Source organism: Phyllobates terribilis, unplaced genomic scaffold (genome assembly GCF_046119375.1).
Source record: "Phyllobates terribilis strain yellow unplaced genomic scaffold, ASM4611937v1 Scaffold_40__1_contigs__length_11209783, whole genome shotgun sequence".
NCBI lineage: Eukaryota > Metazoa > Chordata > Amphibia > Anura > Dendrobatidae > Phyllobates > Phyllobates terribilis.
The window spans coordinates 6,032,320-6,057,374 of record NW_027362800.1 but is presented as its reverse complement, the minus strand read 5'-3'; the positions used below and the strand labels follow the sequence as shown (position 1 = coordinate 6,057,374).

Genomic DNA, 25,055 nt, shown 5'->3' with positions numbered 1-25,055 from the left:
GACCTTTCAGTATATTGTTGCACACACACCATCTATTTAGCAAATGCCCTTGTTATCAACAGCAGCCTTTTAAACTCACCTGAGCTAACAGGTATGTGAGCTGGTTACTCTGCTGCGCTTAAAATTTCTTTTTTGGTTTGCTACAATGCCTTTTCTGAAACGTTGTCTCCCTCTGCTGGAACACTGACTTCTTTCATTTAATGCCTGCAGACTATAAAAGAGAAACCAACCCAAAAAGTTTGGTTGATTAGTCTGTGGCATTCTTTTAAACTGTTGCTTATGGCGGTCTCTGTGAGCTTCTCAGTGACATTCAGCCATCCAGGTATCCCGCCTGCAGTAGACGGAATGTGGCAATGGAACGCTGGCTGCGCGTGTCATAATAGGCTCTGAGCCTTTATATACCTGCGCACAGCAGCAGCCACCTTCAGTCTGCTGCTGGACAGCCAGCAGCAGCAGGAGAGGTAATTAATCAGCAACCCTCCTGCTAAGGGTAGACAGCTGCTCGTTCCACCCCCCCCCCCCCCGCCTTAATTGGTTCTCCTCCCTTCCAACGGTGTTGAGGCGGGTGGGAACAGCCGGGGGTTGAGGGTACTGTGCTAAAAGAGGTGGAGTTATGCAGATCTAAAACGCGTGGATTGCAGCAGCAGCAAGCCGAAAAGTGCAGGCATGTGAGGGATCTAGAGGTTGACAGCATGTCTTCTTAACGGGAGTCCAGGTGGCCATCTCCACAAATGGACTTTTCAGAATCCTTGGGTGGCACCGTAGTCGGAAACCAATTCTGGTTATCGCTTCTCGGCCTTTTGGCTAAGATCAAGTGTAGTATCTGTTCTTATCAGTTTAATATCTGATACGTCCCCTATCTGGGGACCATATATTAAATGGATTTTTAGAACAGGGAGATGGAAAAAGAGCTTGCTCAGTCCACTCCACGCATTGACCTGGTATTGCAGTATCTCCAGGACCGGTGCACCCCTTCTTTAATGCAGTTTCTAAAATCAGAAAGAATTGAATTCAATGCTTTTTGTTCATTTTGCTTGTTTGTCGGATTTTGGGATGGACTCTTTGGCTTTGCTTTTCTTCTCCTCATTGGATTTTTCATGTTAAAAGTTGCAGAAGCCAGATGACAAGCTCATTTTGGTTCAACTTCAGCAACTGTGCATTGCATTGCCATGTAATGTAATGTAATGCAATGCTATCTATCTAGCTCTCCCTCTATACTTCCTTTTGGATAAACAGACATATTAGGCAAGCATTTTGGAGCTTTCACCTAAATAACTACAGGTGGTGAGATAAGCTGCACAATATAATTGACCTTTCAGTATATTGTTGCACACACACCATCTATTTAGCAAATGCCCTTGTTATCAACAGCAGCCTTTTAAACTCACCTGAGCTAACAGGTATGTGAGCTGGTTACTCTGCTGCGCTTAAAATTTCTTTTTTGGTTTGCTACAATGCCTTTTCTGAAACGTTGTCTCCCTCTGCTGGAACACTGACTTCTTTCATTTAATGCCTGCAGACTATAAAAGAGAAACCAACCCAAAAAGTTTGGTTGATTAGTCTGTGGCATTCTTTTAAACTGTTGCTTATGGCGGTCTCTGTGAGCTTCTCAGTGACATTCAGCCATCCAGGTATCCCGCCTGCAGTAGACGGAATGTGGCAATGGAACGCTGGCTGCGCGTGTCATAATAGGCTCTGAGCCTTTATATACCTGCGCACAGCAGCAGCCACCTTCAGTCTGCTGCTGGACAGCCAGCAGCAGCAGCAGCAGGAGAGGTAATTAATCAGCAACCCTCCTGCTAAGGGTAGACAGCTGCTCGTTCCACCCCCCCCCCCGCCTTAATTGGTTCTCCTCCCTTCCAACGGTGTTGAGGCGGGTGGGAACAGCCGGGGGTTGAGGGTACTGTGCTAAAAGAGGTGGAGTTATGCAGATCTAAAACGCGTGGATTGCAGCAGCAGCAAGCCGAAAAGTGCAGGCATGTGAGGGATCTAGAGGTTGACAGCATGTCTTCTTAACCGGAGTCCAGGTGGCCATCTCCACAAATGGACTTTTCAGAATCCTTGGGTGGCACCGTAGTCGGAAACCAATTCTGGTTATCGCTTCTCGGCCTTTTGGCTAAGATCAAGTGTAGTATCTGTTCTTATCAGTTTAATATCTGATACGTCCCCTATCTGGGGACCATATATTAAATGGATTTTTAGAACAGGGAGATGGAAAAAGAGCTTGCTCTGTCCACTCCACGCATTGACCTGGTATTGCAGTATCTCCAGGACCGGTGCACCCCTTCTTTAATGCAGTTTCTAAAATCAGAAAGAATTGAATTCAATGCTTTTTGTTCATTTTGCTTGTTTGTCGGATTTTGGGATGGACTCTTTGGCTTTGCTTTTCTTCTCCTCATTGGATTTTTCATGTTAAAAGTTGCAGAAGCCAGATGACAAGCTCATTTTGGTTCAATTTCAGCAACTGTGCATTGCATTGCCATGTAATGTAATGTAATGCAATGCTATCTATCTAGCTCTCCCTCTATACTTCCTTTTGGATAAACAGACATATTAGGCAAGCATTTTGGAGCTTTCACCTAAATAACTACAGGTGGTGAGATAAGCTGCACAATATAATTGACCTTTCAGTATATTGTTGCACACACACCATCTATTTAGCAAATGCCCTTGTTATCAACAGCAGCCTTTTAAACTCACCTGAGCTAACAGGTATGTGAGCTGGTTACTCTGCTGCGCTTAAAATTTCTTTTTTGGTTTGCTACAATGCCTTTTCTGAAACGTTGTCTCCCTCTGCTGGAACACTGACTTCTTTCATTTAATGCCTGCAGACTATAAAAGAGAAACCAACCCAAAAAGTTTGGTTGATTAGTCTGTGGCATTCTTTTAAACTGTTGCTTATGGCGGTCTCTGTGAGCTTCTCAGTGACATTCAGCCATCCAGGTATCCCGCCTGCAGTAGACGGAATGTGGCAATGGAACGCTGGCTGCGCGTGTCATAATAGGCTCTGAGCCTTTATATACCTGCGCACAGCAGCAGCCACCTTCAGTCTGCTGCTGGACAGCCAGCAGCAGCAGCAGCAGGAGAGGTAATTAATCAGCAACCCTCCTGCTAAGGGTAGACAGCTGCTCGTTCCACCCCCCCCCCCCGCCTTAATTGGTTCTCCTCCCTTCCAACGGTGTTGAGGCGGGTGGGAACAGCCGGGGGTTGAGGGTACTGTGCTAAAAGAGGTGGAGTTATGCAGATCTAAAACGCGTGGATTGCAGCAGCAGCAAGCCGAAAAGTGCAGGCATGTGAGGGATCTAGAGGTTGACAGCATGTCTTCTTAACGGGAGTCCAGGTGGCCATCTCCACAAATGGACTTTTCAGAATCCTTGGGTGGCACCGTAGTCGGAAACCAATTCTGGTTATCGCTTCTCGGCCTTTTGGCTAAGATCAAGTGTAGTTTCTGTTCTTATCAGTTTAATATCTGATACGTCCCCTATCTGGGGACCATATATTAAATGGATTTTTAGAACAGGGAGATGGAAAAAGAGCTTGCTCTGTCCACTCCACGCATTGACCTGGTATTGCAGTATCTCCAGGACCGGTGCACCCCTTCTTTAATGCAGTTTCTAAAATCAGAAAGAATTGAATTCAATGCTTTTTGTTCATTTTGCTTGTTTGTCGGATTTTGGGATGGACTCTTTGGCTTTGCTTTTCTTCTCCTCATTGGATTTTTCATGTTAAAAGTTGCAGAAGCCAGATGACAAGCTCATTTTGGTTCAACTTCAGCAACTGTGCATTGCATTGCCATGTAATGTAATGTAATGCAATGCTATCTATCTAGCTCTCCCTCTATACTTCCTTTTGGATAAACAGACATATTAGGCAAGCATTTTGGAGCTTTCACCTAAATAACTACAGGTGGTGAGATAAGCTGCACAATATAATTGACCTTTCAGTATATTGTTGCACACGCACCATCTATTTAGCAAATGCCCTTGTTATCAACAGCAGCCTTTTAAACTCACCTGAGCTAACAGGTATGTGAGCTGGTTACTCTGCTGCGCTTAAAATTTCTTTTTTGGTTTGCTACAATGCCTTTTCTGAAACGTTGTCTCCCTCTGCTGGAACACTGACTTCTTTCATTTAATGCCTGCAGACTATAAAAGAGAAACCAACCCAAAAAGTTTGTTTGATTAGTCTGTGGCATTCTTTTAAACTGTTGCTTATGGCGGTCTCTGTGAGCTTCTCAGTGACATTCAGCCATCCAGGTATCCCGCCTGCAGTAGACGGAATGTGGCAATGGAACGCTGGCTGCGCGTGTCATAATAGGCTCTGAGCCTTTATATACCTGCGCACAGCAGCAGCCACCTTCAGTCTGCTGCTGGACAGCCAGCAGCAGCAGCAGCAGGAGAGGTAATTAATCAGCAACCCTCCTGCTAAGGGTAGACAGCTGCTCGTTCCACCCCCCCCCCCCGCCTTAATTGGTTCTCCTCCCTTCCAACGGTGTTGAGGCGGGTGGGAACAGCCGGGGGTTGAGGGTACTGTGCTAAAAGAGGTGGAGTTATGCAGATCTAAAACGCGTGGATTGCAGCAGCAGCAAGCCGAAAAGTGCAGGCATGTGAGGGATCTAGAGGTTGACAGCATGTCTTCTTAACGGGAGTCCAGGTGGCCATCTCCACAAATGGACTTTTCAGAATCCTTGGGTGGCACCGTAGTCGGAAACCAATTCTGGTTATCGCTTCTCGGCCTTTTGGCTAAGATCAAGTGTAGTATCTGTTCTTATCAGTTTAATATCTGATACGTCCCCTATCTGGGGACCATATATTAAATGGATTTTTAGAACAGGGAGATGGAAAAAGAGCTTGCTCTGTCCACTCCACGCATTGACCTGGTATTGCAGTATCTCCAGGACCGGTGCACCCCTTCTTTAATGCAGTTTCTAAAATCAGAAAGAATTGAATTCAATGCTTTTTGTTCATTTTACTTGTTTGTCGGATTTTGGGATGGACTCTTTGGCTTTGCTTTTCTTCTCCTCATTGGATTTTTCATGTTAAAAGTTGCAGAAGCCAGATGACAAGCTCATTTTGGTTCAACTTCAGCAACTGTGCATTGCATTGCCATGTAATGTAATGTAATGCAATGCTATCTATCTAGCTCTCCCTCTATACTTCCTTTTGGATAAACAGACATATTAGGCAAGCATTTTGGAGCTTTCACCTAAATAACTACAGGTGGTGAGAAAAGCTGCACAATATAATTGACCTTTCAGTATATTGTTGCACACACACCATCTATTTAGCAAATGCCCTTGTTATCAACAGCAGCCTTTTAAACTCACCTGAGCTAACAGGTATGTGAGCTGGTTACTCTGCTGCGCTTAAAATTTCTTTTTTGGTTTGCTACAATGCCTTTTCTGAAACGTTGTCTCCCTCTGCTGGAACACTGACTTCTTTCATTTAATGCCTGCAGACTATAAAAGAGAAACCAACCCAAAAAGTTTGGTTGATTAGTCTGTGGCATTCTTTTAAACTGTTGCTTATGGCGGTCTCTGTGAGCTTCTCAGTGACATTCAGCCATCCAGGTATCCCGCCTGCAGTAGACGGAATGTGGCAATGGAACGCTGGCTGCGCGTGTCATAATAGGCTCTGAGCCTTTATATACCTGCGCACAGCAGCAGCCACCTTCAGTCTGCTGCTGGACAGCCAGCAGCAGCAGCAGCAGGAGAGGTAATTAATCAGCAACCCTCCTGCTAAGGGTAGACAGCTGCTCGTTCCACCCCCCCCCCCCCGCCTTAATTGGTTCTCCTCCCTTCCAACGGTGTTGAGGCGGGTGGGAACAGCCGGGGGTTGAGGGTACTGTGCTAAAAGAGGTGGAGTTATGCAGATCTAAAACGCGTGGATTGCAGCAGCAGCAAGCCGAAAAGTGCAGGCATGTGAGGGATCTAGAGGTTGACAGCATGTCTTCTTAACGGGAGTCCAGGTGGCCATCTCCACAAATGGACTTTTCAGAATCCTTGGGTGGCACCGTAGTCGGAAACCAATTCTGGTTATCGCTTCTCGGCCTTTTGGCTAAGATCAAGTGTAGTATCTGTTCTTATCAGTTTAATATCTGATACGTCCCCTATCTGGGGACCATATATTAAATGGATTTTTAGAACAGGGAGATGGAAAAAGAGCTTGCTCTGTCCACTCCACGCATTGACCTGGTATTGCAGTATCTCCAGGACCGGTGCACCCCTTCTTTAATGCAGTTTCTAAAATCAGAAAGAATTGAATTCAATGCTTTTTGTTCATTTTGCTTGTTTGTCGGATTTTGGGATGGACTCTTTGGCTTTGCTTTTCTTCTCCTCATTGGATTTTTCATGTTAAAAGTTGCAGAAGCCAGATGACAAGCTCATTTTGGTTCAACTTCAGCAACTGTGCATTGCATTGCCATGTAATGTAATGTAATGCAATGCTATCTATCTAGCTCTCCCTCTATACTTCCTTTTGGATAAACAGACATATTAGGCAAGCATTTTGGAGCTTTCACCTAAATAACTACAGGTGGTGAGATAAGCTGCACAATATAATTGACCTTTCAGTATATTGTTGCACACACACCATCTATTTAGCAAATGCCCTTGTTATCAACAGCAGCCTTTTAAACTCACCTGAGCTAACAGGTATGTGAGCTGGTTACTCTGCTGCGCTTAAAATTTCTTTTTTGGTTTGCTACAATGCCTTTTCTGAAACGTTGTCTCCCTCTGCTGGAACACTGACTTCTTTCATTTAATGCCTGCAGACTATAAAAGAGAAACCAACCCAAAAAGTTTGGTTGATTAGTCTGTGGCATTCTTTTAAACTGTTGCTTATGGCGGTCTCTGTGAGCTTCTCAGTGACATTCAGCCATCCAGGTATCCCGCCTGCAGTAGATGGAATGTGGCAATGGAACGCTGGCTGCGCGTGTCATAATAGGCTCTGAGCCTTTATATACCTGCGCACAGCAGCAGCCACCTTCAGTCTGCTGCTGGACAGCCAGCAGCAGCAGCAGCAGGAGAGGTAATTAATCAGCAACCCTCCTGCTAAGGGTAGACAGCTGCTCGTTCCACCCCCCCCCCGCCTTAATTGGTTCTCCTCCCTTCCAACGGTGTTGAGGCGGGTGGGAACAGCCGGGGGTTGAGGGTACTGTGCTAAAAGAGGTGGAGTTATGCAGATCTAAAACGCGTGGATTGCAGCAGCAGCAAGCCGAAAAGTGCAGGCATGTGAGGGATCTAGAGGTTGACAGCATGTCTTCTTAACGGGAGTCCAGGTGGCCATCTCCACAAATGGACTTTTCAGAATCCTTGGGTGGCACCGTAGTCGGAAACCAATTCTGGTTATCGCTTCTCGGCCTTTTGGCTAAGATCAAGTGTAGTATCTGTTCTTATCAGTTTAATATCTGATACGTCCCCTATCTGGGGACCATATATTAAATGGATTTTTAGAACAGGGAGATGGAAAAAGAGCTTGCTCTGTCCACTCCACGCATTGACCTGGTATTGCAGTATCTCCAGGACCGGTGCACCCCTTCTTTAATGCAGTTTCTAAAATCAGAAAGAATTGAATTCAATGCTTTTTGTTCATTTTGCTTGTTTGTCGGATTTTGGGATGGACTCTTTGGCTTTGCTTTTCTTCTCCTCATTGGATTTTTCATGTTAAAAGTTGCAGAAGCCAGATGACAAGCTCATTTTGGTTCAACTTCAGCAACTGTGCATTGCATTGCCATGTAATGTAATGTAATGCAATGCTATCTATCTAGCTCTCCCTCTATACTTCCTTTTGGATAAACAGACATATTAGGCAAGCATTTTGGAGCTTTCACCTAAATAACTACAGGTGGTGAGATAAGCTGCACAATATAATTGACCTTTCAGTATATTGTTGCACACACACCATCTATTTAGCAAATGCCCTTGTTATCAACAGCAGCCTTTTAAACTCACCTGAGCTAACAGGTATGTGAGCTGGTTACTCTGCTGCGCTTAAAATTTCTTTTTTGGTTTGCTACAATGCCTTTTCTGAAACGTTGTCTCCCTCTGCTGGAACACTGACTTCTTTCATTTAATGCCTGCAGACTATAAAAGAGAAACCAACCCAAAAAGTTTGGTTGATTAGTCTGTGGCATTCTTTTCAACTGTTGCTTATGGCGGTCTCTGTGAGCTTCTCAGTGACATTCAGCCATCCAGGTATCCCGCCTGCAGTAGACGGAATGTGGCAATGGAACGCTGGCTGCGCGTGTCATAATAGGCTCTGAGCCTTTATATACCTGCGCACAGCAGCAGCCACCTTCAGTCTGCTGCTGGACAGCCAGCAGCAGCAGCAGCAGGAGAGGTAATTAATCAGCAACCCTCCTGCTAAGGGTAGACAGCTGCTCGTTCCACCCCCCCCCCCGCCTTAATTGGTTCTCCTCCCTTCCAACGGTGTTGAGGCGGGTGGGAACAGCCGGGGGTTGAGGGTACTGTGCTGAAAGAGGTGGAGTTATGCAGATCTAAAACGCGTGGATTGCAGCAGCAGCAAGCCGAAAAGTGCAGGCATGTGAGGGATCTAGAGGTTGACAGCATGTCTTCTTAACGGGAGTCCAGGTGGCCATCTCCACAAATGGACTTTTCAGAATCCTTGGGTGGCACCGTAGTCGGAAACCAATTCTGGTTATCGCTTCTCGGCCTTTTGGCTAAGATCAAGTGTAGTATCTGTTCTTATCAGTTTAATATCTGATACGTCCCCTATCTGGGGACCATATATTAAATGGATTTTTAGAACAGGGAGATGGAAAAAGAGCTTGCTCTGTCCACTCCACGCATTGACCTGGTATTGCAGTATCTCCAGGACCGGTGCACCCCTTCTTTAATGCAGTTTCTAAAATCAGAAAGAATTGAATTCAATGCTTTTTGTTCATTTTGCTTGTTTGTCGGATTTTGGGATGGACTCTTTGGCTTTGCTTTTCTTCTCCTCATTGGATTTTTCTTGTTAAAAGTTGCAGAAGCCAGATGACAAGCTCATTTTGGTTCAACTTCAGCAACTGTGCATTGCATTGCCATGTAATGTAATGTAATGCAATGCTATCTATCTAGCTCTCCCTCTATACTTCCTTTTGGATAAACAGACATATTAGGCAAGCATTTTGGAGCTTTCACCTAAATAACTACAGGTGGTGAGATAAGCTGCACAATATAATTGACCTTTCAGTATATTGTTGCACACACACCATCTATTTAGCAAATGCCCTTGTTATCAACAGCAGCCTTTTAAACTCACCTGAACTAACAGGTATGTGAGCTGGTTACTCTGCTGCGCTTAAAATTTCTTTTTTGGTTTGCTACAATGCCTTTTCTGAAACGTTGTCTCCCTCTGCTGGAACACTGACTTCTTTCATTTAATGCCTGCAGACTATAAAAGAGAAACCAACCCAAAAAGTTTGGTTGATTAGTCTGTGGCATTCTTTTAAACTGTTGCTTATGGCGGTCTCTGTGAGCTTCTCAGTGACATTCAGCCATCCAGGTATCCCGCCTGCAGTAGACGGAATGTGGCAATGGAACGCTGGCTGCGCGTGTCATAATAGGCTCTGAGCCTTTATATACCTGCGCACAGCAGCAGCCACCTTCAGTCTGCTGCTGGACAGCCAGCAGCAGCAGCAGCAGGAGAGGTAATTAATCAGCAACCCTCCTGCTAAGGGTAGACAGCTGCTCGTTCCACCCCCCCCCCCGCCTTAATTGGTTCTCCTCCCTTCCAACGGTGTTGAGGCGGGTGGGAACAGCCGGGGGTTGAGGGTACTGTGCTAAAAGAGGTGGAGTTATGCAGATCTAAAACGCGTGGATTGCAGCAGCAGCAAGCCGAAAAGTGCAGGCATGTGAGGGATCTAGAGGTTGACAGCATGTCTTCTTAACGGGAGTCCAGGTGGCCATCTCCACAAATGGACTTTTCAGAATCCTTGGGTGGCACCGTAGTCGGAAACCAATTCTGGTTATCGCTTCTCGGCCTTTTGGCTAAGATCAAGTGTAGTATCTGTTCTTATCAGTTTAATATCTGATACGTCCCCTATCTGGGGACCATATATTAAATGGATTTTTAGAACAGGGAGATGGAAAAAGAGCTTGCTCTGTCCACTCCACGCATTGACCTGGTATTGCAGTATCTCCAGGACCGGTGCACCCCTTCTTTAATGCAGTTTCTAAAATCAGAAAGAATTGAATTCAATGCTTTTTGTTCATTTTGCTTGTTTGTCGGATTTTGGGATGGACTCTTTGGCTTTGCTTTTCTTCTCCTCATTGGATTTTTCATGTTAAAAGTTGCAGAAGCCAGATGACAAGCTCATTTTGGTTCAACTTCAGCAACTGTGCATTGCATTGCCATGTAATGTAATGTAATGCAATGCTATCTATCTAGCTCTCCCTCTATACTTCCTTTTGGATAAACAGACATATTAGGCAAGCATTTTGGAGCTTTCACCTAAATAACTACAGGTGGTGAGATAAGCTGCACAATATAATTGACCTTTCAGTATATTGTTGCACACACACCATCTATTTAGCAAATGCCCTTGTTATCAACAGCAGCCTTTTAAACTCACCTGAGCTAACAGGTATGTGAGCTGGTTACTCTGCTGCGCTTAAAATTTCTTTTTTGGTTTGCTACAATGCCTTTTCTGAAACGTTGTCTCCCTCTGCTGGAACACTGACTTCTTTCATTTAATGCCTGCAGACTATAAAAGAGAAACCAACCCAAAGAGTTTGGTTGATTAGTCTGTGGCATTCTTTTAAACTGTTGCTTATGGCGGTCTCTGTGAGCTTCTCAGTGACATTCAGCCATCCAGGTATCCCGCCTGCAGTAGACGGAATGTGGCAATGGAACGCTGGCTGCGCGTGTCATAATAGGCTCTGAGCCTTTATATACCTGCGCACAGCAGCAGCCACCTTCAGTCTGCTGCTGGACAGCCAGCAGCAGCAGCAGCAGCAGGAGAGGTAATTAATCAGCAACCCTCCTGCTAAGGGTAGACAGCTGCTCGTTCCACCCCCCCCCCGCCTTAATTGGTTCTCCTCCCTTCCAACGGTGTTGAGGCGGGTGGGAACAGCCGGGGGTTGAGGGTACTGTGCTAAAAGAGGTGGAGTTATGCAGATCTAAAACGCGTGGATTGCAGCAGCAGCAAGCCGAAAAGTGCAGGCATGTGAGGGATCTAGAGGTTGACAGCATGTCTTCTTAACGGGAGTCCAGGTGGCCATCTCCACAAATGGACTTTTCAGAATCCTTGGGTGGCACCGTAGTCGGAAACCAATTCTGGTTATCGCTTCTCGGCCTTTTGGCTAAGATCAAGTGTAGTATCTGTTCTTATCAGTTTAATATCTGATACGTCCCCTATCTGGGGACCATATATTAAATGGATTTTTAGAACAGGGAGATGGAAAAAGAGCTTGCTCTGTCCACTCCACGCATTGACCTGGTATTGCAGTATCTCCAGGACCGGTGCACCCCTTCTTTAATGCAGTTTCTAAAATCAGAAAGAATTGAATTCAATGCTTTTTGTTCATTTTGCTTGTTTGTCGGATTTTGGGATGGACTCTTTGGCTTTGCTTTTCTTCTCCTCATTGGATTTTTCATGTTAAAAGTTGCAGAAGCCAGATGACAAGCTCATTTTGGTTCAACTTCAGCAACTGTGCATTGCATTGCCATGTAATGTAATGTAATGCAATGCTATCTATCTAGCTCTCCCTCTATACTTCCTTTTGGATAAACAGACATATTAGGCAAGCATTTTGGAGCTTTCACCTAAATAACTACAGGTGGTGAGATAAGCTGCACAATATAATTGACCTTTCAGTATATTGTTGCACACACACCATCTATTTAGCAAATGCCCTTGTTATCAACAGCAGCCTTTTAAACTCACCTGAGCTAACAGGTATGTGAGCTGGTTACTCTGCTGCGCTTAAAATTTCTTTTTTGGTTTGCTACAATGCCTTTTCTGAAACGTTGTCTCCCTCTGCTGGAACACTGACTTCTTTCATTTAATGCCTGCAGACTATAAAAGAGAAACCAACCCAAAGAGTTTGGTTGATTAGTCTGTGGCATTCTTTTAAACTGTTGCTTATGGCGGTCTCTGTGAGTTTCTCAGTGACATTCAGCCATCCAGGTATCCCGCCTGCAGTAGACGGAATGTGGCAATGGAACGCTGGCTGCGCGTGTCATAATAGGCTCTGAGCCTTTATATACCTGCGCACAGCAGCAGCCACCTTCAGTCTGCTGCTGGACAGCCAGCAGCAGCAGCAGCAGGAGAGGTAATTAATCAGCAACCCTCCTGCTAAGGGTAGACAGCTGCTCGTTCCACCCCCCCCCCGCCTTAATTGGTTCTCCTCCCTTCCAACGGTGTTGAGGCGGGTGGGAACAGCCGGGGGTTGAGGGTACTGTGCTAAAAGAGGTGGAGTTATGCAGATCTAAAACGCGTGGATTGCAGCAGCAGCAAGCCGAAAAGTGCAGGCATGTGAGGGATCTAGAGGTTGACAGCATGTCTTCTTAACGGGAGTCCAGGTGGCCATCTCCACAAATGGACTTTTCAGAATCCTTGGGTGGCACCGTAGTCGGAAACCAATTCTGGTTATCGCTTCTCGGCCTTTTGGCTAAGATCAAGTGTAGTATCTGTTCTTATCAGTTTAATATCTGATACGTCCCCTATCTGGGGACCATATATTAAATGGATTTTTAGAACAGGGAGATGGAAAAAGAGCTTGCTCTGTCCACTCCACGCATTGACCTGGTATTGCAGTATCTCCAGGACCGGTGCACCCCTTCTTTAATGCAGTTTCTAAAATCAGAAAGAATTGAATTCAATGCTTTTTGTTCATTTTGCTTGTTTGTCGGATTTTGGGATGGACTCTTTGGCTTTGCTTTTCTTCTCCTCATTGGATATTTCATGTTAAAAGTTGCAGAAGCCAGATGACAAGCTCATTTTGGTTCAACTTCAGCAACTGTGCATTGCATTGCCATGTAATGTAATGTAATGCAATGCTATCTATCTAGCTCTCCCTCTATACTTCCTTTTGGATAAATAGACATATTAGGCAAGCATTTTGGAGCTTTCACCTAAATAACTACAGGTGGTGAGATAAGCTGCACAATATAATTGACCTTTCAGTATATTGTTGCACACACACCATCTATTTAGCAAATGCCCTTGTTATCAACAGCAGCCTTTTAAACTCACCTGAGCTAACAGGTATGTGAGCTGGTTACTCTGCTGCGCTTAAAATTTCTTTTTTGGTTTGCTACAATGCCTTTTCTGAAACGTTGTCTCCCTCTGCTGGAACACTGACTTCTTTCATTTAATGCCTGCAGACTATAAAAGAGAAACCAACCCAAAAAGTTTGGTTGATTAGTCTGTGGCATTCTTTTAAACTGTTGCTTATGGCGGTCTCTGTGAGCTTCTCAGTGACATTCAGCCATCCAGGTATCCCGCCTGCAGTAGACGGAATGTGGCAATGGAACGCTGGCTGCGCGTGTCATAATAGGCTCTGAGCCTTTATATACCTGCGCACAGCAGCAGCCACCTTCAGTCTGCTGCTGGACAGCCAGCAGCAGCAGCAGCAGGAGAGGTAATTAATCAGCAACCCTCCTGCTAAGGGTAGACAGCTGCTCGTTCCACCCCCCCCCCCCCGCCTTAATTGGTTCTCCTCCCTTCCAACGGTGTTGAGGCGGGTGGGAACAGCCGGGGGTTGAGGGTACTGTGCTAAAAGAGGTGGAGTTATGCAGATCTAAAACGCGTGGATTGCAGCAGCAGCAAGCCGAAAAGTGCAGGCATGTGAGGGATCTAGAGGTTGACAGCATGTCTTCTTAACGGGAGTCCAGGTGGCCATCTCCACAAATGGACTTTTCAGAATCCTTGGGTGGCACCGTAGTCGGAAACCAATTCTGGTTATCGCTTCTCGGCCTTTTGGCTAAGATCAAGTGTAGTATCTGTTCTTATCAGTTTAATATCTGATACGTCCCCTATCTGGGGACCATATATTAAATGGATTTTTAGAACAGGGAGATGGAAAAAGAGCTTGCTCTGTCCACTCCACGCATTGACCTGGTATTGCAGTATCTCCAGGACCGGTGCACCCCTTCTTTAATGCAGTTTCTAAAATCAGAAAGAATTGAATTCAATGCTTTTTGTTCATTTTGCTTGTTTGTCGGATTTTGGGATGGACTCTTTGGCTTTGCTTTTCTTCTCCTCATTGGATTTTTCATGTTAAAAGTTGCAGAAGCCAGATGACAAGCTCATTTTGGTTCAACTTCAGCAACTGTGCATTGCATTGCCATGTAATGTAATGTAATGCAATGCTATCTATCTAGCTCTCCCTCTATACTTCCTTTTGGATAAACAGACATATTAGGCAAGCATTTTGGAGCTTTCACCTAAATAACTACAGGTGGTGAGATAAGCTGCACAATATAATTGACCTTTCAGTATATTGTTGCACACACACCATCTATTTAGCAAATGCCCTTGTTATCAACAGCAGCCTTTTAAACTCACCTGAGCTAACAGGTATGTGAGCTGGTTACTCTGCTGCGCTTAAAATTTCTTTTTTGGTTTGCTACAATGCCTTTTCTGAAACGTTGTCTCCCTCTGCTGGAACACTGACTTCTTTCATTTAATGCCTGCAGACTATAAAAGAGAAACCAACCTAAAAAGTTTGGTTGATTAGTCTGTGGCATTCTTTTAAACTGTTGCTTATGGCGGTCTCTGTGAGCTTCTCAGTGACATTCAGCCATCCAGGTATCCCGCCTGCAGTAGACGGAATGTGGCAATGGAACGCTGGCTGCGCGTGTCATAATAGGCTCTGAGCCTTTATATACCTGCGCACAGCAGCAGCCACCTTCAGTCTGCTGCTGGACAGCCAGCAGCATCAGCAGCAGGAGAGGTAATTAATCAGCAACCCTCCTGCTAAGGGTAGACAGCTGCTCGTTCCACCCCCCCCCCCCCGCCTTAATTGGTTCTCCTCCCTTCCAACGGTGTTGAGGCGGGTGGGAACAGCCGGGGGTTGAGGGTACTGTGCTAAAAGAGGTGGAGTTATGCAGATCTAAAACGCGTGGATTGCAGCAGCAGCAAGCCGAAAAGTGCAGGCATGTGAGGGATCTAGAGGTTGACAGCATGTCTTCTTAACGGGAGTCCAGGTGGCCATCTCCACAAATGGACTTTTCAGAATCCTTGGGTGGCACCGTAGTCGGAAACCAATTCTGGTTATCGCTTCTCGGCCTTTTGGCTAAGATCAAGTGTAGTATCTGTTCTTATCAGTTTAATATCTGATACGTCCCCTATCTGGGGACCATATATTAAATGGATTTTTAGAACAGGGAGATGGAAAAAGAGCTTGCTCTGTCCACTCCACGCATTGACCTGGTATTGCAGTATCTCCAGGACCGGTGCACCCCTTCTATAATGCAGTTTCTAAAATCAGAAAGAATTGAATTCAATGCTTTTTGTTCATTTTGCTTGTTTGTCGGATTTTGGGATGGACTCTTTGGCTTTGCTTTTCTTCTCCTCATTGGATTTTTCATGTTAAAAGTTGCAGAAGCCAGATGACAAGCTCATTTTGGTTCAACTTCAGCAACTGTGCATTGCATTGCCATGTAATGTAATGTAATGCAATGCTATCTATCTAGCTCTCCCTCTATACTTCCTTTTGGATAAACAGACATATTAGGCAAGCATTTTGGAGCTTTCACCTAAATAACTACAGGTGGTGAGATAAGCTGCACAATATAATTGACCTTTCAGTATATTGTTGCACACACACCATCTATTTAGCAAATGCCCTTGTTATCAACAGCAGCCTTTTAAACTCACCTGAGCTAACAGGTATGTGAGCTGGTTACTCTGCTGCGCTTAAAATTTCTTTTTTGGTTTGCTACAATGCCTTTTCTGAAACGTTGTCTCCCTCTGCTGGAACACTGACTTCTTTCATTTAATGCCTGCAGACTATAAAAGAGAAACCAACCCAAAAAGTTTGGTTGATTAGTCTGTGGCATTCTTTTAAACTGTTGCTTATGGCGGTCTCTGTGAGCTTCTCAGTGACATTCAGCCATCCAGGTATCCCGCCTGCAGTAGACGGAATGTGGCAATGGAACGCTGGCTGCGCGTGTCATAATAGGCTCTGAGCCTTTATATACCTGCGCACAGCAGCAGCCACCTTCAGTCTGCTGCTGGACAGCCAGCAGCAGCAGCAGCAGGAGAGGTAATTAATCAGCAACCCTCCTGCTAAGGGTAGACAGCTGCTCGTTCCACCCCCCCCCCCCCCCGCCTTAATTGGTTCTCCTCCCTTCCAACGGTGTTGAGGCGGGTGGGAACAGCCGGGGGTTGAGGGTACTGTGCTAAAAGAGGTGGAGTTATGCAGATCTAAAACGCGTGGATTGCAGCAGCAGCAAGCCGAAAAGTGCAGGCATGTGAGGGATCTAGAGGTTGACAGCATGTCTTCTTAACGGGAGTCCAGGTGGCCATCTCCACAAATGGACTTTTCAGAATCCTTGGGTGGCACCGTAGTCGGAAACCAATTCTGGTTATCGCTTCTCGGCCTTTTGGCTAAGATCAAGTGTAGTATCTGTTCTTATCAGTTTAATATCTGATACGTCCCCTATCTGGGGACCATATATTAAATGGATTTTTAGAACAGGGAGATGGAAAAAGAGCTTGCTCTGTCCACTCCACGCATTGACCTGGTATTGCAGTATCTCCAGGACCGGTGCACCCCTTCTTTAATGCAGTTTCTAAAATCAGAAAGAATTGAATTCAATGCTTTTTGTTCATTTTGCTTGTTTGTCGGATTTTGGGATGGACTCTTTGGCTTTGCTTTTCTTCTCCTCATTGGATTTTTCATGTTAAAAGTTGCAGAAGCCAGATGACAAGCTCATTTTGGTTCAACTTCAGCAACTGTGCATTGCATTGCCATGTAATGTAATGTAATGCAATGCTATCTATCTAGCTCTCCCTCTATACTTCCTTTTGGATAAACAGACATATTAGGCAAGCATTTTGGAGCTTTCACCTAAATAACTACAGGTGGTGAGATAAGCTGCACAATATAATTGACCTTTCAGTATATTGTTGCACACACACCATCTATTTAGCAAATGCCCTTGTTATCAACAGCAGCCTTTTAAACTCACCTGAGCTAACAGGTATGTGAGCTGGTTACTCTGCTGCGCTTAAAATTTCTTTTTTGGTTTGCTACAATGCCTTTTCTGAAACGTTGTCTCCCTCTGCTGGAACACTGACTTCTTTCATTTAATGCCTGCAGACTATAAAAGAGAAACCAACCTAAAAAGTTTGGTTGATTAGTCTGTGGCATTCTTTTAAACTGTTGCTTATGGCGGTCTCTGTGAGCTTCTCAGTGACATTCAGCCATCCAGGTATCCCGCCTGCAGTAGACGGAATGTGGCAATGGAACGCTGGCTGCGCGTGTCATAATAGGCTCTGAGCCTTTATATACCTGCGCACAGCAGCAGCCACCTTCAGTCTGCTGCTGGACAGCCAGCAGCATCAGCAGCAGGAGAGGTAATTAATCAGCAACCCTCCTGCTAAGGGTAGACAGCTGCTCGTTCCACCCCCCCCCCCCCCGCCTTAATTGGTTCTCCTCCCTTCCAACGGTGTTGAGGCGGGTGGGAACAGCCGGGGGTTGAGGGTACTGTGCTAAAAGAGGTGGAGTTATGCAGATCTAAAACGCGTGGATTGCAGCAGCAGCAAGCCGAAAAGTGCAGGCATGTGAGGGATCTAGAGGTTGACAGCATGTCTTCTTAACGGGAGTCCAGGTGGCCATCTCCACAAATGGACTTTTCAGAATCCTTGGGTGGCACCGTAGTCGGAAACCAATTCTGGTTATCGCTTCTCGGCCTTTTGGCTAAGATCAAGTGTAGTATCTGTTCTTATCAGTTTAATATCTGATACGTCCCCTATCTGGGGACCATATATTAAATGGATTTTTAGAACAGGGAGATGGAAAAAGAGCTTGCTCTGTCCACTCCACGCATTGACCTGGTATTGCAGTATCTCCAGGACCGGTGCACCCCTTCTTTAATGCAGTTTCTAAAATCAGAAAGAATTGAATTCAATGCTTTTTGTTCATTTTGCTTGTTTGTCGGATTTTGGGATGGACTCTTTGGCTTTGCTTTTCTTCTCCTCATTGGATTTTTCATGTTAAAAGTTGCAGAAGCCAGATGACAAGCTCATTTTGGTTCAACTTCAGCAACTGTGCATTGCATTGCCATGTAATGTAATGTAATGCAATGCTATCTATCTAGCTCTCCCTCTATACTTCCTTTTGGATAAACAGACATATTAGGCAAGCATTTTGGAGCTTTCACCTAAATAACTACAGGTGGTGAGATAAGCTGCACAATATAATTGACCTTTCAGTATATTGTTGCACACACACCATCTATTTAGCAAATGCCCTTGTTATCAACAGCAGCCTTTTAAACTCACCTGAGCTAACAGGTATGTGAGCTGGTTACTCTGCTGCGCTTAAAATTTCTTTTTTGGTTTGCTACAATGCCTTTTCTGAAACGTTGTCTCCCTCTGCTGGAACACTGACTTCTTTCATTTAATGCCTGCAGACTATAAAAGAGAAACCAACCCAAAAAGTTTGGTTGATTAGTCTGTGGCATTCTTTTAAACTGTTGCTTATGGCGGTCTCTGTGAGCTTCTCAGTGACATTCAGCCATCCAGGTATCCCGCCTGCAGTAGACGGAATGTGGCAATGGAACGCTGGCTGCGCGTGTCATAATAGGCTCTGAGCCTTTATATACCTGCGCACAGCAGCAGCCACCTTCAGTCTGCTGCTGGACAGCCAGCAGCAGCAGCAGGAGAGGTAATTAATCAGCAACCCTCCTGCTAAGGGTAGACAGCTGCTCATTCCACCCCCCCCCCGCCTTAATTGGTTCTCCTCCCTTCCAACGGTGTTGAGGCGGGTGGGAACAGCCGGGGGTTGAGGGTACTGTGCTAAAAGAGGTGGAGTTATGCAGATCTAAAACGCGTGGATTGCAGCAGCAGCAAGCCGAAAAGTGCAGGCATGTGAGGGATCTAGAGGTTGACAGCATGTCTTCTTAACGGGAGTCCAGGTGGCCATCTCCACAAATGGACTTTTCAGAATCCTTGGGTGGCACCGTAGTCGGAAACCAATTCTGGTTATCGCTTCTCGGCCTTTTGGCTAAGATCAAGTGTAGTATCTGTTCTTATCAGTTTAATATCTGATACGTCCCCTATCTGGGGACCATATATTAAATGGATTTTTAGAACAGGGAGATGGAAAAAGAGCTTGCTCTGTCCACTCCACGCATTGACCTGGTATTGCAGTATCTCCAGGACCGGTGCACCCCTTCTTTAATGCAGTTTCTAAAATCAGAAAGAATTGAATTCAATGCTTTTTGTTCATTTTGCTTGTTTGTCGGATTTTGGGATGGACTCTTTGGCTTTGCTTTTCTTCTCCTCATTGGATTTTTCATGTTAAAAGTTGCAGAAGCCAGATGACAAGCTCATTTTGGTTCAACTTCAGCAACTGTGCATTGCATTGCCATGTAATGTAATGTAATGCAATGCTATCTATCTAGCTCTCCCTCTATACTTCCTTTTGGATAAACAGACATATTAGGCAAGCATTTTGGAGCTTTCACCTAAATAACTACAGGTGGTGAGATAAGCTGCACAATATAATTGACCTTTCAGTATATTGTTGCACACACACCATCTATTTAGCAAATGCCCTTGTTATCAACAGCAGCCTTTTAAACTCACCTGAGCTAACAGGTATGTGAGCTGGTTACTCTGCTGCGCTTAAAATTTCTTTTTTGGTTTGCTACAATGCCTTTTCTGAAACGTTGTCTCCCTCTGCTGGAACACTGACTTCTTTCATTTAATGCCTGCAGACTATAAAAGAGAAACCAACCCAAAAAGTTTGGTTGATTAGTCTGTGGCATTCTTTTAAACTGTTGCTTATGGCGGTCTCTGTGAGCTTCTCAGTGACATTCAGCCATCCAGGTATCCCGCCTGCAGTAGACGGAATGTGGCAATGGAACGCTGGCTGCGCGTGTCATAATAGGCTCTGAGCCTTTATATACCTGCGCACAGCAGCAGCCACCTTCAGTCTGCTGCTGGACAGCCAGCAGCAGCAGCAGCAGGAGAGGTAATTAATCAGCAACCCTCCTGCTAAGGGTAGACAGCTGCTCGTTCCACCCCCCCCCCCGCCTTAATTGGTTCTCCTCCCTTCCAACGGTGTTGAGGCGGGTGGGAACAGCCGGGGGTTGAGGGTACTGTGCTAAAAGAGGTGGAGTTATGCAGATCTAAAACGCGTGGATTGCAGCAGCAGCAAGCCGAAAAGTGCAGGCATGTGAGGGATCTAGAGGTTGACAGCATGTCTTCTTAACGGGAGTCCAGGTGGCCATCTCCACAAATGGACTTTTCAGAATCCTTGGGTGGCACCGTAGTCGGAAACCAATTCTGGTTATCGCTTCTCGGCCTTTTGGCTAAGATCAAGTGTAGTATCTGTTCTTATCAGTTTAATATCTGATACGTCCCCTATCTGGGGACCATATATTAAATGGATTTTTAGAACAGGGAGATGGAAAAAGAGCTTGCTCTGTCCACTCCACGCATTGACCTGGTATTGCAGTATCTCCAGGACCGGTGCACCCCTTCTTTAATGCAGTTTCTAAAATCAGAAAGAATTGAATTCAATGCTTTTTGTTCATTTTGCTTGTTTGTCGGATTTTGGGATGGACTCTTTGGCTTTGCTTTTCTTCTCCTCATTGGATTTTTCATGTTAAAAGTTGCAGAAGCCAGATGACAAGCTCATTTTGGTTCAACTTCAGCAACTGTGCATTGCATTGCCATGTAATGTAATGTAATGCAATGCTATCTATCTAGCTCTCCCTCTATACTTCCTTTTGGATAAACAGACATATTAGGCAAGTGACGCGCCCCTGGGCCTGTGTCGCGCTGCGAGAGCTTACCCGGAGCCGGATCTGTTGAGGGTTGTAGTCTCGTGGCGGTGACCCGGTCCGTGCCCAGGGAGTCAAACTGGACGGCAGTCTGTTAGCGGTAAATGGTTGATGACTACGCCACCCGTTGAGTGCAGCCAGGGGGCTGCTGCTGCAGGGCAGACCGCTGAGGCCGATGGTGGGATTGTGCAGCGTGATAGTATAACCCCCAACGGGAGGGGTATGGCCTCAGGGCAGCCGACGTGGATGATGGGGGTAGCAGGAACCACTCAGAGACGGTACGGTGTAGTTCAGGGTCTTTACTGGTAACAACAAAAGACCCTCCCGGAGTACTTGCTAGCGGATGGGGCCTGGTCAGTCCTTGAGCAGATGGGATCTCCCCTGGCCAGGCATAGTTGTAGGCCTCCCAAACTGACTGTACTCTTCTGGCTACCTTGCTAGGAGCTGATGTAAGTAGCCCACGTCCCTGAGTGTACCGTGTGGTGCTCACCCGTATGGCCGGTGACTCGGGGCCTTCTAATGGCTTCCGCTCCACGATGGCGGTGCTGGTCCCACGCGTGTGACCGTGTCTTCGGGCTTCTGGGCCAGAGGACCTGAAATCCCCTGCCTGACGGATTCTGCTGCTGGGTAGGAATTAGTCCCCACAGCCTCGGACTCCGGGTCCGGTAAAAAGTCTTCTTAGTCAGGGCGAACTCTGCAGCTGCCAGCCCCTGACTCCTTGTAACTGCTGTTTCTTCCTATGCTGTCTCTACTTCTTCTCTTCTTCTACTCACTCACCCTGCCTCAGCCCCAGGTTTTTATAGGGGAAGTTCTTCCCCTCCCAAGACTGGGCAGGAGGTGTGGCATGCACAGGATCCCTGACCAAAGGACCTCCCACCTGCTCTCAGACATAACATTACGTTACTGTGGCAACCAGACCCCTGGGGTGTCACATTCCCCCCTAGTAAAATTTAGTACTCCGGGACTAAACACATTATAGAAAAACATAACAAGGTAAAAACAACAACACTAAAATACAATAAGATGGTCACGGCGTATCCGCAACCGGGTGCAGTCTTTGAAGAAAAGCAAAGGTGTCCATTTCACCGAAACAGGGAGACGTAACCAGGTAGGGGTCTGTTCTACCCCGAGTCCTTGACAGTCTTTAGTCCATCCTGGGTTACGCTCCAACTATGTACAAGGATTCCCGGTAAATCCACCAAGGATTCCTAAAAACAACTAGAAACACAAAATTACACACAAGCAACTATAGACAGGTAAACATACAAAATAGCTTAAACATTTAGATCCTCCAACGTGCGGGTAACTGGCCTCTAGTGGCCCTAGTGGACCTACGGAGCTGACTGTCTGGCCCTGAACTACAGGGTGTAGGAGCTGTCAAGGGTAAACTGGGCAGCTGTCTACCGGCTCTTTGTCTCACTAGGGGTACGGCAGGCTCACTATAAGCAGAGGGTTGATTCTCCTGTTCTGCTTGTGTGGAGTCTTCTGCCTCCTGGACCGGCTGTTCTTCCAGCTCTACCCGTTGCTCCGTAGGTTCTTGGGATGATGGTTGGAGGAAGGTGAGTACGGGTACCACAACTGCACCATTGACTTGAGTCCAAGACCGAGGGAAGTCCCCGAGCACGGTACTAACCATATCTTCCCTTTCCTCTACGGGTCGATGGTCTTCTTGTTCCTCTTCAGGGTTCCTCAGTTGTTCGGGACACTTCTTCAGGTGGTCCCGGGATACAATGGCTGTGGTTTCCCCTCCGTCTTTACTGATGGTACAGACCTTCGGGTTTTCGTGGCTTGAGGGCAGTACGGTGTACGGGTCCTTCTCCCACTGGTCGTCCAACTTGTGGAGCCGTCTCTTCCTCTTCAAGACCTGCTCTCCGGGTACCAGGGGAACAGCGGGAGCATACTGGTTGTATGTCTTCTCTTGTCTTTCCCTAGCCTGACAGAGACTTTGCTCCACGCTCTCCTGTACTCTCCGGTACTGCTGCTGCCTCTCTGTGTCCCAGTCTGTTTCTGGTGAAGTGTCCTCGGGTGTCAGGACTCCCATTTCCAGGTCAACAGGTAACTTACCAGGTCTTGCCCTCATTAGGTAAGCCGGGGTACAATTGGTGGAACCTACCGGGATGTGGTTGTATAGGTCCACCAGATCGGGCAACTTCTCAGGCCACAGACTGCGTTCTTCCAGGGGCAATGTTTTTAGAAGATCCATTACCACCTGGTTCATTTTTTCACAAAGTCCATTAGTTTGCGGATGGTAGGGTGTCGTCCTTATCTTCCGGCAGCCATACAGATTGCAGAATTCCTGGAAGACCTCCGCTTCAAAGGCAGGTCCCTGGTCCGTCAGCACTTGGTCCGGGTACCCGTGTGGACGGCAGAAGTGCTGCTGGAAGGCTCTAGCTGCTGTTTGAGCCGTTAAGTCCTTGACGGGGACGACAACCAAGAACCGGGAGTAATGATCCACGATGGTTAACGCGTAGACGTAGCCACTTCTGCTTGGGGTCAGTTTTACATGATCCAAGGCTACCAGTTCCAACGGTTGCCGGGTGACGATGGACTGCAGGGGAGTCTTCTGGCTGGCCCGGTCCTTCCTTCTCAGATTGCACGGGCCACAGTCTCTGCACCACTTCTCGATGGTTCCCCTCATGCCTACCCAGTGGAACCGCTCGCGCAGCAGGAACTCCAGCTTTTTCCACCCGAAGTGTCCAGCTCCGTCGTGGTATGCCTCCATCACCATGGCTGCGTCTCTTCGGGGCACCACTACTTGCCAGAGTAGTTCATGCGTCCGGGAGTTGACCATTCTGCGGCACAACTTCCCCTTGTAAAGGAATAGTCGACTCTTCTCCGCCCATAGTTGTTTGGCTTCCTCCGGAGCGTCTGGTTCAAGGCGAGCCTCCGGCCGAGTCAGCATCTCCTTCACCAGTCGGACGGCAGGGTCGCTGTCTTGCGTTTCCGCCCAGTTGTAGTGGGGTAAGGGGTTCAACGTAGCAGCCTGCTTACCCCTTACCCGGTGGGAATACTGGATAGTCCCATGACGGTGGAACGCAGGGAGTTCAACTTCTTCCAGTCCCTCCGGATCTTCTCCTCCGTCCGGCAGGTTGGGCATCCTGGACAGGGCGTCCGCGTTGGTATTGGAGCGTCCTGCCCGGTATTTAATTGTGAACTCGTAGTTGGACAGACGGGCCATCCACCTCTGCTCCAGGGCACCGAGTCTTGCCGTGTCCAGGTGTGTCAGCGGGTTGTTATCCGTGTACACGGTGAACCGGGAAGAAGCGAGGTAATGCTTAAAGCGCTCAGTGATTGCCCATACTACGGCCAGGAACTCTAACTTAAATGAGCTGTAATTCTCGGGGTTCCTTTCGGTGGGTCGCAGTTTTCGGCTGGCGTAGGCGATTACTCGTTCCTTCCCCTGCTGGATCTGGGACAGTACGGCTCCTAGCCCGATGTTACTGGCGTCGGTGTAGAGGATAAAGGGCTGGCTATAATCCGGGTACGCCAGGATTTCGTCCCCCGTGAGGGCCATCTTCAGCTGGCGGAAGGACTCTTCTTCCAGCTCTTCCCATTTGAAGGGCGGCTTCTGGTTCTTGGCCTTCCGGGACTGGCCTATCAGGAGGTCCTGCATAGGTGCTGCCTTTTTGGTGAAACCGGGAATAAACCTTCGGTAGTAGCCTACCAACCCGAGGAACTGCCGCACTTCTTTTACGCTGGAGGGGCTTGGCCATTCCTTAATTGCGGTGATTTTATCAGGGTCGGGAGCCACTCCGTCAGCGCTCACCACGTGTCCCAGGTACTGCACCTTTGGTTTCAGGAGGTGACACTTGGAGGGTTTCACCTTTAGGCCGTAACTCGCCAGAGCCTCGAACACTTCCGCCAGGTGTTTCAGGTGGTCCTCATACGTCTTGGAATATACGATGACATCGTCCAGGTACAACAGGACCGTCTCGAAGTTTCTGTGGCCCAGACAACACTCCATTAGGCGTTGGAAGGTTCCTGGTGCGTTGCAGAGTCCGAACGGCATGCAGGTGAACTCGCTAAGTCCCATCGGGGTGGTGAATGCGGTCTTCTCCCGGTCCGCCTCTGCTACAGGAACCTGCC

General features: G+C 46.8%; 16 non-coding genes across 16 annotated transcripts; all 16 read left to right on the top strand.

The window, feature by feature from the left end:
• The first annotated feature begins 784 nt into the window (after positions 1-784).
• On the top strand, positions 785-975 carry LOC141184648 (U2 spliceosomal RNA). The gene has a single exon (XR_012259384.1). It is a non-coding gene; the product is annotated as a U2 spliceosomal RNA (small nuclear RNA).
• Positions 976-2,096: 1,121 nt separating this feature from the next.
• Positions 2,097-2,287, top strand: LOC141188341 (U2 spliceosomal RNA). The gene has a single exon (XR_012262443.1). It is a non-coding gene; the product is annotated as a U2 spliceosomal RNA (small nuclear RNA).
• Positions 2,288-3,409: 1,122 nt separating this feature from the next.
• Positions 3,410-3,600, top strand: LOC141185179 (U2 spliceosomal RNA). The gene has a single exon (XR_012259865.1). It is a non-coding gene; the product is annotated as a U2 spliceosomal RNA (small nuclear RNA).
• Positions 3,601-4,722: 1,122 nt separating this feature from the next.
• Positions 4,723-4,913, top strand: LOC141188340 (U2 spliceosomal RNA). The gene has a single exon (XR_012262442.1). It is a non-coding gene; the product is annotated as a U2 spliceosomal RNA (small nuclear RNA).
• A 1,123-nt stretch (positions 4,914-6,036) lies between these two features.
• On the top strand, positions 6,037-6,227 carry LOC141188339 (U2 spliceosomal RNA). The gene has a single exon (XR_012262441.1). It is a non-coding gene; the product is annotated as a U2 spliceosomal RNA (small nuclear RNA).
• A 1,120-nt stretch (positions 6,228-7,347) lies between these two features.
• Positions 7,348-7,538, top strand: LOC141188338 (U2 spliceosomal RNA). The gene has a single exon (XR_012262440.1). It is a non-coding gene; the product is annotated as a U2 spliceosomal RNA (small nuclear RNA).
• Positions 7,539-8,659: 1,121 nt separating this feature from the next.
• LOC141188337 (U2 spliceosomal RNA) lies at positions 8,660-8,850 on the top strand. Its single transcript, XR_012262439.1, has one exon. It is a non-coding gene; the product is annotated as a U2 spliceosomal RNA (small nuclear RNA).
• Positions 8,851-9,971: 1,121 nt separating this feature from the next.
• On the top strand, positions 9,972-10,162 carry LOC141188336 (U2 spliceosomal RNA). Its single transcript, XR_012262438.1, has one exon. It is a non-coding gene; the product is annotated as a U2 spliceosomal RNA (small nuclear RNA).
• A 1,123-nt stretch (positions 10,163-11,285) lies between these two features.
• Positions 11,286-11,476, top strand: LOC141188334 (U2 spliceosomal RNA). Its single transcript, XR_012262437.1, has one exon. It is a non-coding gene; the product is annotated as a U2 spliceosomal RNA (small nuclear RNA).
• A 1,120-nt stretch (positions 11,477-12,596) lies between these two features.
• LOC141188333 (U2 spliceosomal RNA) lies at positions 12,597-12,787 on the top strand. Its single transcript, XR_012262436.1, has one exon. It is a non-coding gene; the product is annotated as a U2 spliceosomal RNA (small nuclear RNA).
• A 1,123-nt stretch (positions 12,788-13,910) lies between these two features.
• LOC141188331 (U2 spliceosomal RNA) lies at positions 13,911-14,101 on the top strand. The gene has a single exon (XR_012262434.1). It is a non-coding gene; the product is annotated as a U2 spliceosomal RNA (small nuclear RNA).
• Positions 14,102-15,224: 1,123 nt separating this feature from the next.
• Positions 15,225-15,415, top strand: LOC141188330 (U2 spliceosomal RNA). The gene has a single exon (XR_012262433.1). It is a non-coding gene; the product is annotated as a U2 spliceosomal RNA (small nuclear RNA).
• A 1,125-nt stretch (positions 15,416-16,540) lies between these two features.
• On the top strand, positions 16,541-16,731 carry LOC141188329 (U2 spliceosomal RNA). Its single transcript, XR_012262432.1, has one exon. It is a non-coding gene; the product is annotated as a U2 spliceosomal RNA (small nuclear RNA).
• Positions 16,732-17,855: 1,124 nt separating this feature from the next.
• On the top strand, positions 17,856-18,046 carry LOC141188328 (U2 spliceosomal RNA). The gene has a single exon (XR_012262431.1). It is a non-coding gene; the product is annotated as a U2 spliceosomal RNA (small nuclear RNA).
• A 1,117-nt stretch (positions 18,047-19,163) lies between these two features.
• On the top strand, positions 19,164-19,354 carry LOC141188327 (U2 spliceosomal RNA). Its single transcript, XR_012262430.1, has one exon. It is a non-coding gene; the product is annotated as a U2 spliceosomal RNA (small nuclear RNA).
• A 1,121-nt stretch (positions 19,355-20,475) lies between these two features.
• Positions 20,476-20,666, top strand: LOC141188326 (U2 spliceosomal RNA). The gene has a single exon (XR_012262429.1). It is a non-coding gene; the product is annotated as a U2 spliceosomal RNA (small nuclear RNA).
• The last annotated feature ends 4,389 nt before the right edge of the window (positions 20,667-25,055 follow it).